The 12,277-nt window shown below is 42.5% G+C and overlaps 1 protein-coding gene and 1 pseudogene across 2 annotated transcripts in view; both read left to right on the forward strand.

Annotated features, from left to right (window-relative positions):
* The window catches only part of IL1RAPL2 (interleukin 1 receptor accessory protein like 2), a gene marked incomplete at its 3' end in the record, with an annotated part of 1,466,967 nt that overhangs the window by 1,271,767 nt on the left and 182,923 nt on the right, over positions 1-12,277 (forward strand). The gene's annotated exons all lie outside the window — the stretch shown is intronic.
* Positions 6,500-7,558, forward strand: LOC308536242 (mitochondrial glutathione transporter SLC25A39-like; annotated as a pseudogene). The gene has a single exon. The product of its transcript is annotated as a mitochondrial glutathione transporter SLC25A39-like (transcript).

Below are 12,277 nucleotides of genomic sequence, written 5' to 3' on the forward strand. Positions count from 1 at the left end.
ATGGTTAGGGGACTGTTAGCCCAGAGGCTGGGTCTGCCTTGAGTCTCATGCCTTTATTGTCTCTTCTCTGAGGCATACTCCCTTCTCCCATGGATCCGGTCCCTCAGTTGTCCAGTTCAGATGCTGGGGTTCAGCAGAGGTGCATGCTCGGTTCCTCTGTTGAGTGACTCCCCATGAGGGCCAGAACCCCCTGGCATGCAAAATTGCTGTGTGGCCCTGGAACCCAAGGCAGGGTGGAATCCTAGGTCACTCTGGCAGTGCACTTTCTGGGCACACTGGGTAGCACTGGCAACATAGTCCCAGGGCCCAGGGTGGGGCACATGCCAGGTGGCTCCAGCTCACAAAGGCAGTGTGAAGCTATTGTCTAGGGCTAGGTGCACCCTGTCACTCCAGGTCACAATGGCAGTGCTCTCCTGGAGCCCATGGTGGAACATATGTTGGTTGGTGCTGGGTCACCCGAGCAACACTGTCCTGGGGTGGGGCAGTGCCACCCTGGAAGCACAATGCTGGGCTTGGGGTGGAGGCAAGATGCATGGCCCCCCCTGGCTTGCACTCATATCATGGGGTCCTGGAGTATGGGATCCTGGGACACTTGGTCTGGGCATGTGGGCAAAGACGCATTGTGCAGGAGGTCTTTCTAGCATGTGCTCACTGCAGAAGTCTGGGAGCCCACAGGGAGGTACTGAGGCACTCACTTCCAGGGCACAGTGGTGGTCCCACACGGGTTATGGCTGGCAAGCAGCTCCCTGAACAGTTCCAGGATGGTGTCTGAGACCAGCCTGGTGTTGGTGTGGCTGAGCTCCTGGCCTCCACTGCTCCCCTCTACAAGATAGCCTTGGCTCTTCACCAAAGCCGTACCCCACCAGGGAGTGCTGTGGTGGTAGCAGGTGCTCCCTTTCTTGGAGATCCTGATCTGCCGGTCCCTGAGACTCCTGAAAGTTCTAACTGTCCCTCACTGACCATTACACACACCACACATGTCCACACACTCCACTCTCGTCCTTTACTCACTCACACTCTCCCCCTCCCTGCCATCCTGCCAGCTGCCATGTTGGGGTCCCAATGGGAATAATTCTGTTATCTACTTTCAAAGACTGTTGTGAAGATTAAAATTTATATATATTTAAAATTTACATATATTTTTTAATGTTATATATATACAAAATATGTGATGCAGTTTCTGGAGTAGCAGGTACTAATTAAGTGGTAGCTGGTATTACTTGCCAATATGTATCTTTTGGGCATTGCCCTCACCTTCTTAAAAACCCTCTCTTTTCCTCCCCTGTTTTAGGCAGGCAACAAAGAAAATTTCCCTACACACATTGAGTCCAACTCTAAAAGAGGATTGCAACTAAAGATGGCTCTAGTACATTTTGGCTTTTAATGAAGCAGTCAAGGTGATACAGTAGTCCCTGAAAAAAGGAGGACTATAGGAGCCAGTGAGCAAGGTCCTGAGTCACTATTGACCACCTTAAGAAGCAGTTACCTGCCCAGCCAGCTTGGCTCAGTGGTTGAGCATTGACTTATGAACCAGGAGGTCATGGTTGGATCTAGTCAGGGCACATGCCTGGGTTGTGTCTCGATTCCCAGTTGGGGGCATGCAGGAGGCAGTCCATCAGTGATTCTCTACCATCATTGCTGTTTCTATTTTTTTAAATATATTTTTATTGATTTCAGAGAGGAAGGGAGATGGAGAGAGAGATAGAAATATCAATGATGAGAGAGAATCATTGATCGGCTGCTTCTTGCACATCCCCTACTGCGGATTGAGCCTGCAACCCAGGCATGTGCCCTTGGCCAGAATTGAACCTGGAACCCTTCAGTCTGCAGGCAGATGCTCTATCCACTGAGCAAAACCAGCTAGGGCGCTGTTTCTATCTTTTATCTCTCTCTCTCTCTCTCCCTCTCTCTTAAGCAGCTACGCAATTCTGAGGACTTGCTTCTTTGGGCCCCTAGCAAATCAAAAACTTATATGAGACAATCAGGCTGTTTTTCATATATGTTTTAATTCTGAGGACTTGCTTCTTTGGGCCTCCAGAGAATCAAAAACATGTGAGACAATCAGGCTCTGTTTTTCATACATGGTTTCCTATATTTGATTTTGGATCTCATTCTACTCTAAGACATTTTCCTTATCTTTATTATTCTCTCAAATCCGGAAAGACATCACTTTATTGACCCTGTCATAATTAAAAATACCTATTTCTTGCTAATGAGCTATTACCTGCAACTTTACATGATTCTTCTGACAGGCTGACAGGCTGACTAATTAACAAGGTTTGACCTCTTTCTAAAATCAGCTGGCAAGACTTGGGCTTTGACACTAAAGAAGTTCTTTGAAGCTTACTTACCAATCATTCCTTCTTTTTTTAAAATTAAATCTTTATTGTTCAGATTATTACATTTGTTCCTCTTCCCCCCCCCATAACTCCCCTCCTCCCAGTTCCCACCCCACCCTCCGCCCTCACTCCCCACCCACTGTCCTCATCCATAGATGCACGATTTTTGTCCAGTCTCTTCCCGCATCTCCCACACCCCTTTCCCCCCGAAGAATAGTCAGTCCATTCCCTTTCTATGTCCCTGATTCTATTATAATCACCAGTTCATTCTGTTCATCAGATTATTTATTCACTTAATTCTTAGATTCACTTGTTGATAGATGCATATTTGTTGTTCATAATTTGTATCTTTACCTTTTTCTTCCTCTTCCTCTTCTTAAAGGATACCTTTCAGCATTTCATATAATCCTGGTTTGGTGGTGATGAACTCCTTTAGCTTTTCCTTATCTGTGAAGCTCTTTATCTGACCTTCAATTCTGAATGATAGCTTTGCTGGATAAAGTAATCTTGGCTGTAGGTTCTTGGTGTTCATCACTTTGAATATTTCTTGCCACTCCTTCTGGCCTGCAAAGTTTCTGTTGAGAAATCAGCTGACAGTCATATGGGTATTCCCTTGTAGGTAACTGAGTTTCTTTCTCTTGCTGCTTTTAAGCTTCTCTCTTTATCTTTTGCTCTTGGCATTTTAATTATGATGTGTCTTGGTGTGGTCCTCTTTGGATTCCTTTTGTTTGGGGTTCTCCGTGCTTCTTGGACCTGTAAGTCCATTTCTTTCACCAGGTGGGGGAAGTTTTCTGTCATTATTTCTTCAAATAGGTTTTCAATATCTTGCTCTTTCTCATCTTCTGGCACCCCTATAATTCTGATGTTGGTACGCTTGAAGCTGTCCCAGAGGCTCCTTACACTATCCTTGCATTTTTGGATTCTTTTTTCATTTTGCTTTTCCGGTTGGGTGTTTTTTGCTTCCTCGCATTTCAAATCATTGACTTGATTCTTGCTCTCCTCTGGTCTGCTGTCGGGAGTCTGTATAATATTCGTTATTTCAGTCCGTGTATGCTTAATTTCTAGTTGGTTCCCCAATATAACATTGAGGGTCTCATTAGTTTTCTTGTAGATCTCATTAAGTTTATCGGCGGCTTCTAAACAGTTCTTGAGAGACCTTAAAAGTGTGGTTCTGAACTCTATATCTTCCATTGACAATTTTGTCCTGTTTCTTTGTCTCTGCATTTTGTTATGCTTCCTTGGTGCACCCCCTAGTGGTCTTTGTGCGCAGTCTTATAGTTAAACCTTGATTGTTGTAGCTAATACCAGGGAGGGTTTGACCTCCAGGCCAAGTGGCTATGAGAATCAGCTGTGTCTGCAGTGAGAGAACTTCTGACCTCTAGGGAGGTGCTAATCTAGCCTTTGCCTGAGGCTATCCGGCAAATGCCTCTGTGCAGGGTTTGGGCGGGGCGGGTCGCACAGGATCAACAGGGTGGGCCGGAGAGAGCAGTTATGGCTGCTCTCAGTCCTGTCCCCAGGGGCTCTGCCTCTCTGAGTCCCAGCACCCGCTACAAAGCTCGGAGAGAAAGCTGCACTCGCTCTGACCGAAGCCAGACAGTCCCGCTTCTCCCGTTTGAGTCTGGGTCCCTAAAGACTCGCCCGTATCTGGAGCTCAGAGTCTGCGACTCCCTCCGATTGAAAACACCAACCGCGCCATCCGCCGCCAGCCCGCTCCCTGCACTCCGCACCTCAGAATTTGACTTCAGCACTGCGCCTCCTCTGAGTGTCCGTATGAGTTTTTCTTTCCTCCTAGTTGTAGGACTTCCACTCAGCCAGCATTCCTGTGGTTCTGGGTGATGTCCGTCCGTTTTTTAGTTTCACTTTTGAAGTAGTTGTTCAAGGCAGCAAACTCTGGCGTTAACCTATGCCGCCATCTTGGTTCTCAGAAAGCCAATCATTCCTTCTGAATGTGAATAATACATATGGGTTTGCTGAATGTGGAACTTTGTCTTCAGCATGTACTTAACATGCAAAGCCATCTTAAAATGTCTTTAATGGATTAGTTGATAGGGATTAGATGGAGTCTCAACTACTTCCTCATGTATAAACACCTACTTAGAGCACTATCATTAAATAATTTTCATAAAGAACAACTGATTTTTTTTAGAAACCAGTCAAAAGTACTATTGATCAGACAAGTCTTTCCAAGAAGGTCTTAACCTGATTACTTTAAAGATTGCCTTTGCTTTTTATTAATATATGTATCAGTTTTACCCACACTTATTGTAATAAAAATAAACACACATGCACACACACATACACACATGCACCTATGCAGAAAGAACAAATAGAGAAAAAAAAGACTATGAGAGGCCTCAGCTGAGAAGCATGATAGGAAATGAAATTTTCTGCTCAATAAACTCTCTGGTTAGGGAGGCAGTGAGGCATGGTAGAAAGAATTCTGGAGTTTAGAATCAAAGTAATAATTTAAGTCTCCTTTTCACTAGTTATTACCTGCATGACCTTGAGTTACCACCTCTCTGATCATGTTTGCTTATGTGAAAAAATTGGGATGGGAATGCCTAGCCAGAGAGCCATTGAGAAAATTCAAATTCAGGCATAAAATTTTAATGTTCTACAATGCTAAGAGAATATCAGAGAATTACCCATTTAAGTCTGGAACCATACAGAAAAAGGGTTTCAATTAGGATATCAGTTGTGATGCACATGAGATCGCACTGTTCAGATTTCCCTTCAACAAGGCACTTTGTTGCCCCAACTACTGAAAGTGTGTTAACAGTCTTCAGCTTTTAACTCATCCAGGGACTGCCTCATCTGCACAGAACTGCCTCATGCTCTTCCAAGGAGGACCACATTTAATAATTGATTCATGCAAATATATGAAGTCCCAACATAGAAGTGGGAAGACCAATTAATATGCTTTAGTAGTTGTCCAGTGGAGAGATGATGGAGACTTGGCCAAGAGTTGTAACAGTTGAGATAGGTATATTGAGGATATGATTTAAATGTAGATTCAAAAAGATCCAAGAGTGAGATGAAGAATAGAGTGAAAGATATGCCATAGATTTTTGGCTATATATGTTGTAAAGGTTTATTTTTAAAGTCATATTCATTTTGAGATACCGAACAGACTTCCAGGTGGAGATATAAAGGAGATAGGTAAAAACTGTACATGGATTTGGAACTCAGAGGAGAAGTCAGGGCAGGAAATACAGATTTAGGAATTATCTGCAAAACTAAATTAGATTACATCCCTAGGATATGGGAACCTAAGTCTCTACATCACTTAGGTATGGAGAAAAGTGTTTGTTGATCTCACAGTTAATATCAATGCAGAAAGATAGCACTTAACCACCCATATGAGTTAAATTCAGTAACCAGACTATTTAGAAAGAGGCCTCATTAAAATGAAGAGATTTTTTGTTTTGCTGTTGTATTCTTTAAACTAATAATTATAGAGCTCCTCCTATGTGGTGAGTGATGCACATTTATCATATTATTTAATCCTCACAACATATCTAGGTGAGCATTCCTATCATCCTGATGTTACAATGAGCAAACAGAAGTTCAGAGAAGTGTAGCAATTTGGGCCAAATTACATATTTAGTGAATGATGGAGGAGGACTCATGGCCCTTTAGCCTCCACATTCAGTGCATTATAATAACAGTAATAGCAGCCATTAATAGAGTACCTAGTGTGCCCAGGTCCCCTGCTAAAACACTTTACATATCTTATCTCATTCTCAAAAAAACACAACCCTATTTATTAGCCTCATTTTGCAGATGATGAAACCTAAACTTAGAGCTGTAACTAACGTGGCCAAAATCTTATGGTTATTAAATGGCAAAGTGGAATTTCAAATATATTTTTGTCTGTTTCCAGAGCTCATAATCTTAATTACTATATTATACCGCCTTTCATCACCTGTGACGTAGGTAAGTAGAAGGGAAAAGATTTCCTCCCAAAGGGAACATAACTATCCAAATGTTAAACCAACTGAACATGTAGCATTGAAAGTGATGCCTATTGCTCCTGGACCTTGGAGCAAGGTGAACTCGCGAGGACCCACACTGGTTGCTGACCCGCCATGGGCCCGCCAGACCTCAAGCTCTGTGCTGCGCATGCAAGTACCATCAAAAAGCCAGATTGAAGCTACAAGATGGCTGACCAGGACCCTGGGGGCATCAGCCCCCATCCAACAGATGGTGGCCTCAGGTGCCAGAGCTGTGGTCACCTCCATCTTCATGACGCCCCTGGATGTGGTGATCTGCCTGCAGTCTCAACACCCTTCAGTGACCAGTGAGTTGATACCTCCCTCCAGACTCTGGAGCCTCTCTTATACCAAATTGCCCTCCTCTCTCCAACCCGCAGAGAAGTGCTTCTTCTACTGCAATGGCATCCTGGAACCCCTGTACCTGTGCACATATGGTGCCCACTGTGTCACCTGGTTTCAGGACCCCACTCGCTTCACTGGCACTATGAATGTCTTTGTGAAGATTGTGAGACACAAGGGCACCAGGATCCTGTGGAGTGGTCTCCCAGCCACCCTGGTGATGACTGTGCCAGCAACCGCCATGTACTTCACAGCCTATGACCAACTCAAGGTCTTCCTGTGTGGTTGAACCCTGAACTCTGACTTCTATGCACCCATGGTGGCTGGTGCACTGGCCTGCTTGGTCACCATGAGTGTAATAAGCCCCCTAGAGCTGGTACAGCATGTGTCATACTGGGAGTTGGGTGCCTGTATCCGAACCTCTGTAGCTCAGGGCGGCTGGCACTCACTGTGGCTTGGCTGGGGCCCCACTGCTCTTTGGGATGTGCCTGTTCAGCCCTGCACTGGTTCAACTATGAACTGGTAAAGAGCTGGCTGAGTGGGCGCAGGCCAAAGGACCAGACATCAGTGGGCATCAGCTTTGTGGCTGGTGGCATCTCAGGGATGGTGGCTGTCATCCTGACTCTACCTTTTGATGTGGTGAAGACTCAATGCCAGGTTGCGCTGGGAATGGTGGAGGCTATGAGCGTGTCACCCATGCATGCAGACTCTACCTGGCTGCTGCTGTGGAGGATCCTGGCTGAATCCGGCACCAGGGGACTCTTCACAGGCTTCTTCCCAAGGAACATCAAGGCTGCCCCTTCCTGTGCCATCATGATCAGCACATATGAGTTGGGCAAAAGCTTCTTTCAGAGGCTCAACCTGGAACAGCCTCTGAGCCAGTGAGATGAGCGAGGGGTTGTGGGCCCCATCTCTTCCATGGATGGTGTGGGGCAGGAGGAGATTGAGCCAAGTGTCTTGTCCTCAGGGGAGGGAGCCTCATTTTTCTTCCCTCTCGGCTCAGCCCCAAGTGTACCAGCCCATCCAGTTGGGCCTTCCCAGGCCCCCATCAGAGAGCTTTCTTCCTGCTGGTCCTCATCCCAAGCCCCAAGGATCATCACTTTTCCACCCAACTCCCCAAATTCAAGACCAAATCTGCTAATTCTCCTCCCCCTGCCCTCTCACCCATTTTCATGTGTTTGTTGTAGCTGGGCCTGCCACCAAGGCCCACAGAGCCCTGGACCTGGCCAGCCTGAACCCACAGCTGTTAAGTCATTGAGCCCTGGACCTGGCCAGCCTGAACCCACTGCTGTTTAGTCATTGAGTCTAAAGATGATGAATTAAAAAATGATGACTATTAAAAATACATTTTATTAGAAATAAGAAACTGAAGATGATTATTAAAAATCAAAATGATGCCCTGGCTGGTGTCTCTAAGTGGTTAGATCATCAGCCCATGCACTAAAGGGTCATGGGTTTGATTCCCAGTCAAGGACATGTACCTGGGTTGCAGGTTCGATACCTGGCCCTGGTCAAGGTGCATGCAGGAGGCAACCAATTGATGTGTCTCTCTCACATTGCTGTCTCTCTTCTGTCTCTCTATCTCTATCTCACCCCCAACCATCCTTCCCTCTCTCCCTTCCCCTCTCTCTAAAAATCAATGGAAAAAATATCCTTGGGTGAGGATTAACAGCAACGATAATGAAATCAACAAGATATGGATGTTTGAAAAGCGTCTGTTCCAGCATTTTCTGAAGCTATCATCTTTAAATAAACAATAGTACAAATATTAATCTGATTTTGCTTCTTAATCTAAATTGTTTGGAACCATGAAACAGAATAAGTATCACTAAACAACATGGGATTGAACCCATATCCTTGGCTTGTGAGTACAGTGTTTTTAAACAGTGGAATTCAAGATTATTATCTTAGCCATTTTGGAAAGATCAGGAGATGTTTTAAAGACAGGGAGACTTATTTGATTGGGTCCAAAATCCCTCAACATAATGGTATACATGTAGTTTCTCCTATCCTGCCACTGTTTTCTTTTGGGATTTTTTTTAGCTATCAAGGAAAAGATTTTGAGACATATCATATATATATATATAATCTTTGAGTGTGCTCCAGATTGGAAGGTTTCATTTAATTCATTCCAAGTCCTTCACTTAGGAGCTTATACACATTTTAAATACGTAGTCATAAATATTTAATAATTATTACACAGTAAATAATGTCAGTTTTATGAACTGAATTAAAAGTAATTAATAATTATAACAGCAATAATAATTACAGAACATATAGACTGCTTAGGATTTTCAAAATACCAGTTTAGCTAGCATGATGTTCTGTGAACAAATGTACAGCTAAATACACAGTAGCTGTCAGACACTAGTTAGAACAGCAGGAGCATGTTTCTCAGCAGGGATTTTTCTGTCTGCTGACATTTTGGTTCTGAAGTAAATGGTACGTGTTGTTATGTTTCTTTTATTATATTTCAATTATAGAATCTGAATGTGCATAGAATTGTGTTGATCTTGTTCAGCTTCTCTGCTAATGAAATGATCATTTCTATAACGCCTATGACAAGTGGCCACTTGGTATTTCTTTGAATGTGTTTAGTGACAAGTAAATTACATCCTTAAAAACCAGCCTTTTCCATTGTTGAAGCATGCTTATTTTTAAAAAAATCACTTTCTGGGTGAGTTATAACTCTAACCATCACTACTACTTTTACTTTCTTGACTAATATTGAATAAACATAATACTTTTCTACTACAGACATTAACCTTTTTTAATACAGCTACCATTGCCCAACTACCTGTGACAGCCCCCACCACCTTAAGTTCTTCTCAAATTTTAAAACCCATAGATTCCAAACCTGTTTGTTAATGTGAGGTCATATTAAAACCTGCCCCCAATTCCTTTACAACTATGTAGACATGGGCTCAAATACTGACTCTCTACTATGTGAACCTCAAAATGGGGAAATGATTGCTACCACAAGATATTTTGTGAGAATTAAATTAACAGGTAATTTTTATGTAGTATTATTGGTTGAACATTTTTCTACTTGTGTTATACATGTTAATTCATTTCATTGTATTTTTTAAATATATTTTATTGATTTTTTTACAGAGAGGAAGGAAGAGAGATAGAGAGTTAGAAATATCGATGAGAGAGAAACATCGATCAGCTGCATCCTGCACACTCCCTACTGGGGATGTGCCTGCAACCAAGGTACATGCCCTTGACCAGAATTGAACCTGGGACCCTTGAGTTCAGTGGCTGACACTCTATCCACTGAGCCAAACCGGTTAGGGCAATTCATTTCATTTTAATAACAAACATATGAGATGGTTATTATTATTTCCCCATTTTGTATTTTACTTTATTTTATTTTTATTTTATTTTTATTGTTTAAAATATCATATACGTCTCCTTTTTCCCCCATCAACCTCTCCTCAGCCACTCCCACCTCTCAGGTCCCTGTCCACTGGTTATGCTTATATGCATGCATACAAGTCCTTTGGTTGATCTCTTAACACACACACACACACCCTCCCCTGCCTTCCCTATGAGGTTTGACTGTCTGTTCAATGCTTCTCTGCCTCTGGATCTATTTTTGTTCATCAGTTTATGTTGTTCATTACATTCCACAAATAAGTGAGATCATGTGATATCTTTCTTCGACTGACTTATTTCGCTTAGCATAATGCTCTACAGGTCCATCCACACTGTTGCAAATGGTAAAAGTTCCTTCTTTTTTATAGCACTGTAGTATTTCATTGTGTAGATGTACCACAGTTTTCTAATCCACTCATCTGCTGATGGACACATAGGCTGTTTCCAAATCTTAGCTATGGTAAATTGTGCTGCTATGGACATAGGGGTGCATATATACTTCCTGATTGGTGTTTCTGATTTTGTGGGATATATTCCTAGAAGTGGGATCACTGGGTCAAATGGGAGTTTCATTTTTAAATTTTTGAGGAAACTCCATACTGTTATCCACAGTGGCTGCACCAGTCTGCATTCCCACCAGCAGTGCACAAGTGTTCCTTTTTCTCCACATCCTCGTCAGCACTTGTCCTTTGTTGATTTGTTGATGATAGCCATTCTGACAAGTGTGAGATGGTACTGCATTGTCGTTTGGATTTACGTCTCTCTGATGATTAGTGACTTTGAGCATGTTTTCATATGTCTCTCGGCCTTCTGTATGTCCTCTTTTGAAAAGAATGTCGAGACCATATATACATAACTAATTGAGGCAGAGTAAGGATTTGAACCCAGGCAATCTGGCTCTAGAGCTTTCAGCTTTATCCACCATTATTTACATTTACTAGTTTTATTAAATAAGGTTATATATATATATATATATATATATATATATATATATATATATTAGGGAGTGGCTCTAGGATCAAGCCTTGGGCTCACCTGTGGCAGAGCCACAAACAAGTCCCAGACTGGAGGGCAGAGCTCTCCTGGCATAATTAAGCCTGACCTAATTCCTTCCTAAGTAGCTAATGGGCTGTGGGAGGTGTAGCAAGTGCTGCCAAAACAAGAACATTTGTATACATGATTTTATATATATTATGTATAATATATATTATGTGTGTGTGTGTGTGTGTGTGTGTACGTAGTATAGTGTGTGATATAGTAATAGCTTGATAAATGTTTTCTTTTCCACTCACCATTCATCTACCTCTCTTCTGAGTACTCTTCAGTTTTTCAAAATCCAAAATGTGGGCCTGATACTTGAGATATAATCTAATAAACTAAAACAGAAGGGCAATTTCTTCTAGTTCTAGGACCAGGTTTCATTTGGACACTAAATAAATTCTCCTGTCTCTGACAACTACATGAAGATTCTTACCTAAGTTGTGGTGATTCATTCATTTATTCAACAAACATGTATTGGGCATGTATCACAAATTAGGCACAGTATTATTTGTTAAGGATACAATAGATGATGACCAAACATATATAGCCCCTGCCTTTTTGGAGCTTAGAGTCTTGTTTTAAAGAAAAACATTAAACAAATAAATGCAAAAATAAGTACATGATGACTAATAGTAAAAGGTTATGAAGGAAAATAATAGGGCGCACTAAGAGAGAATAGTGAGTTGAATGCATTCTAAATTGGGCCAGTGGGTGCCTAAGGAAAGCTCTTTCCATGGAAGAAAATTTAAGCTGAGACTCAAAGGGTGCATTAGAGTTAGCCAGGGTAACTCTAGGGGAAAAGCATTTCAGGAAGCACTTAAGAACAGGTTGAAGGCCCTGAAGAGGGAACGAGTTTGGCTTGGTCAAAGACCTTAAAGAAGGCCATTGAAGTAGGAGAAGAGTAAAGAGGAATCAGAAAGGCTCCAAATGAGGTTAGAATAGTAGACGGGAGCTACTGGTATATTATGCCAGATGATTGTCCTAAACTAATGCTGCCACTGTGACTAAGTGGGATAAAATTGTAGAGTCGCAGTCAGTGTTTAGAGAGGTTCCTTGAAAGGAGGCAGCTGAAAGGATTCAGCAAGGAATCTCCAAAGTTGTTTTTATAAGTTACCCAAGGCTTATGTATAAACATGCAATCAGTCTGTAAATAACTGGTAAATCCTTCTCATTAACACCTAC

The sequence above is a fragment of the Myotis nattereri genome (assembly GCF_964212035.1).
Source record: "Myotis nattereri genome assembly, chromosome: X".
Taxonomy (NCBI): domain Eukaryota; kingdom Metazoa; phylum Chordata; class Mammalia; order Chiroptera; family Vespertilionidae; genus Myotis; species Myotis nattereri.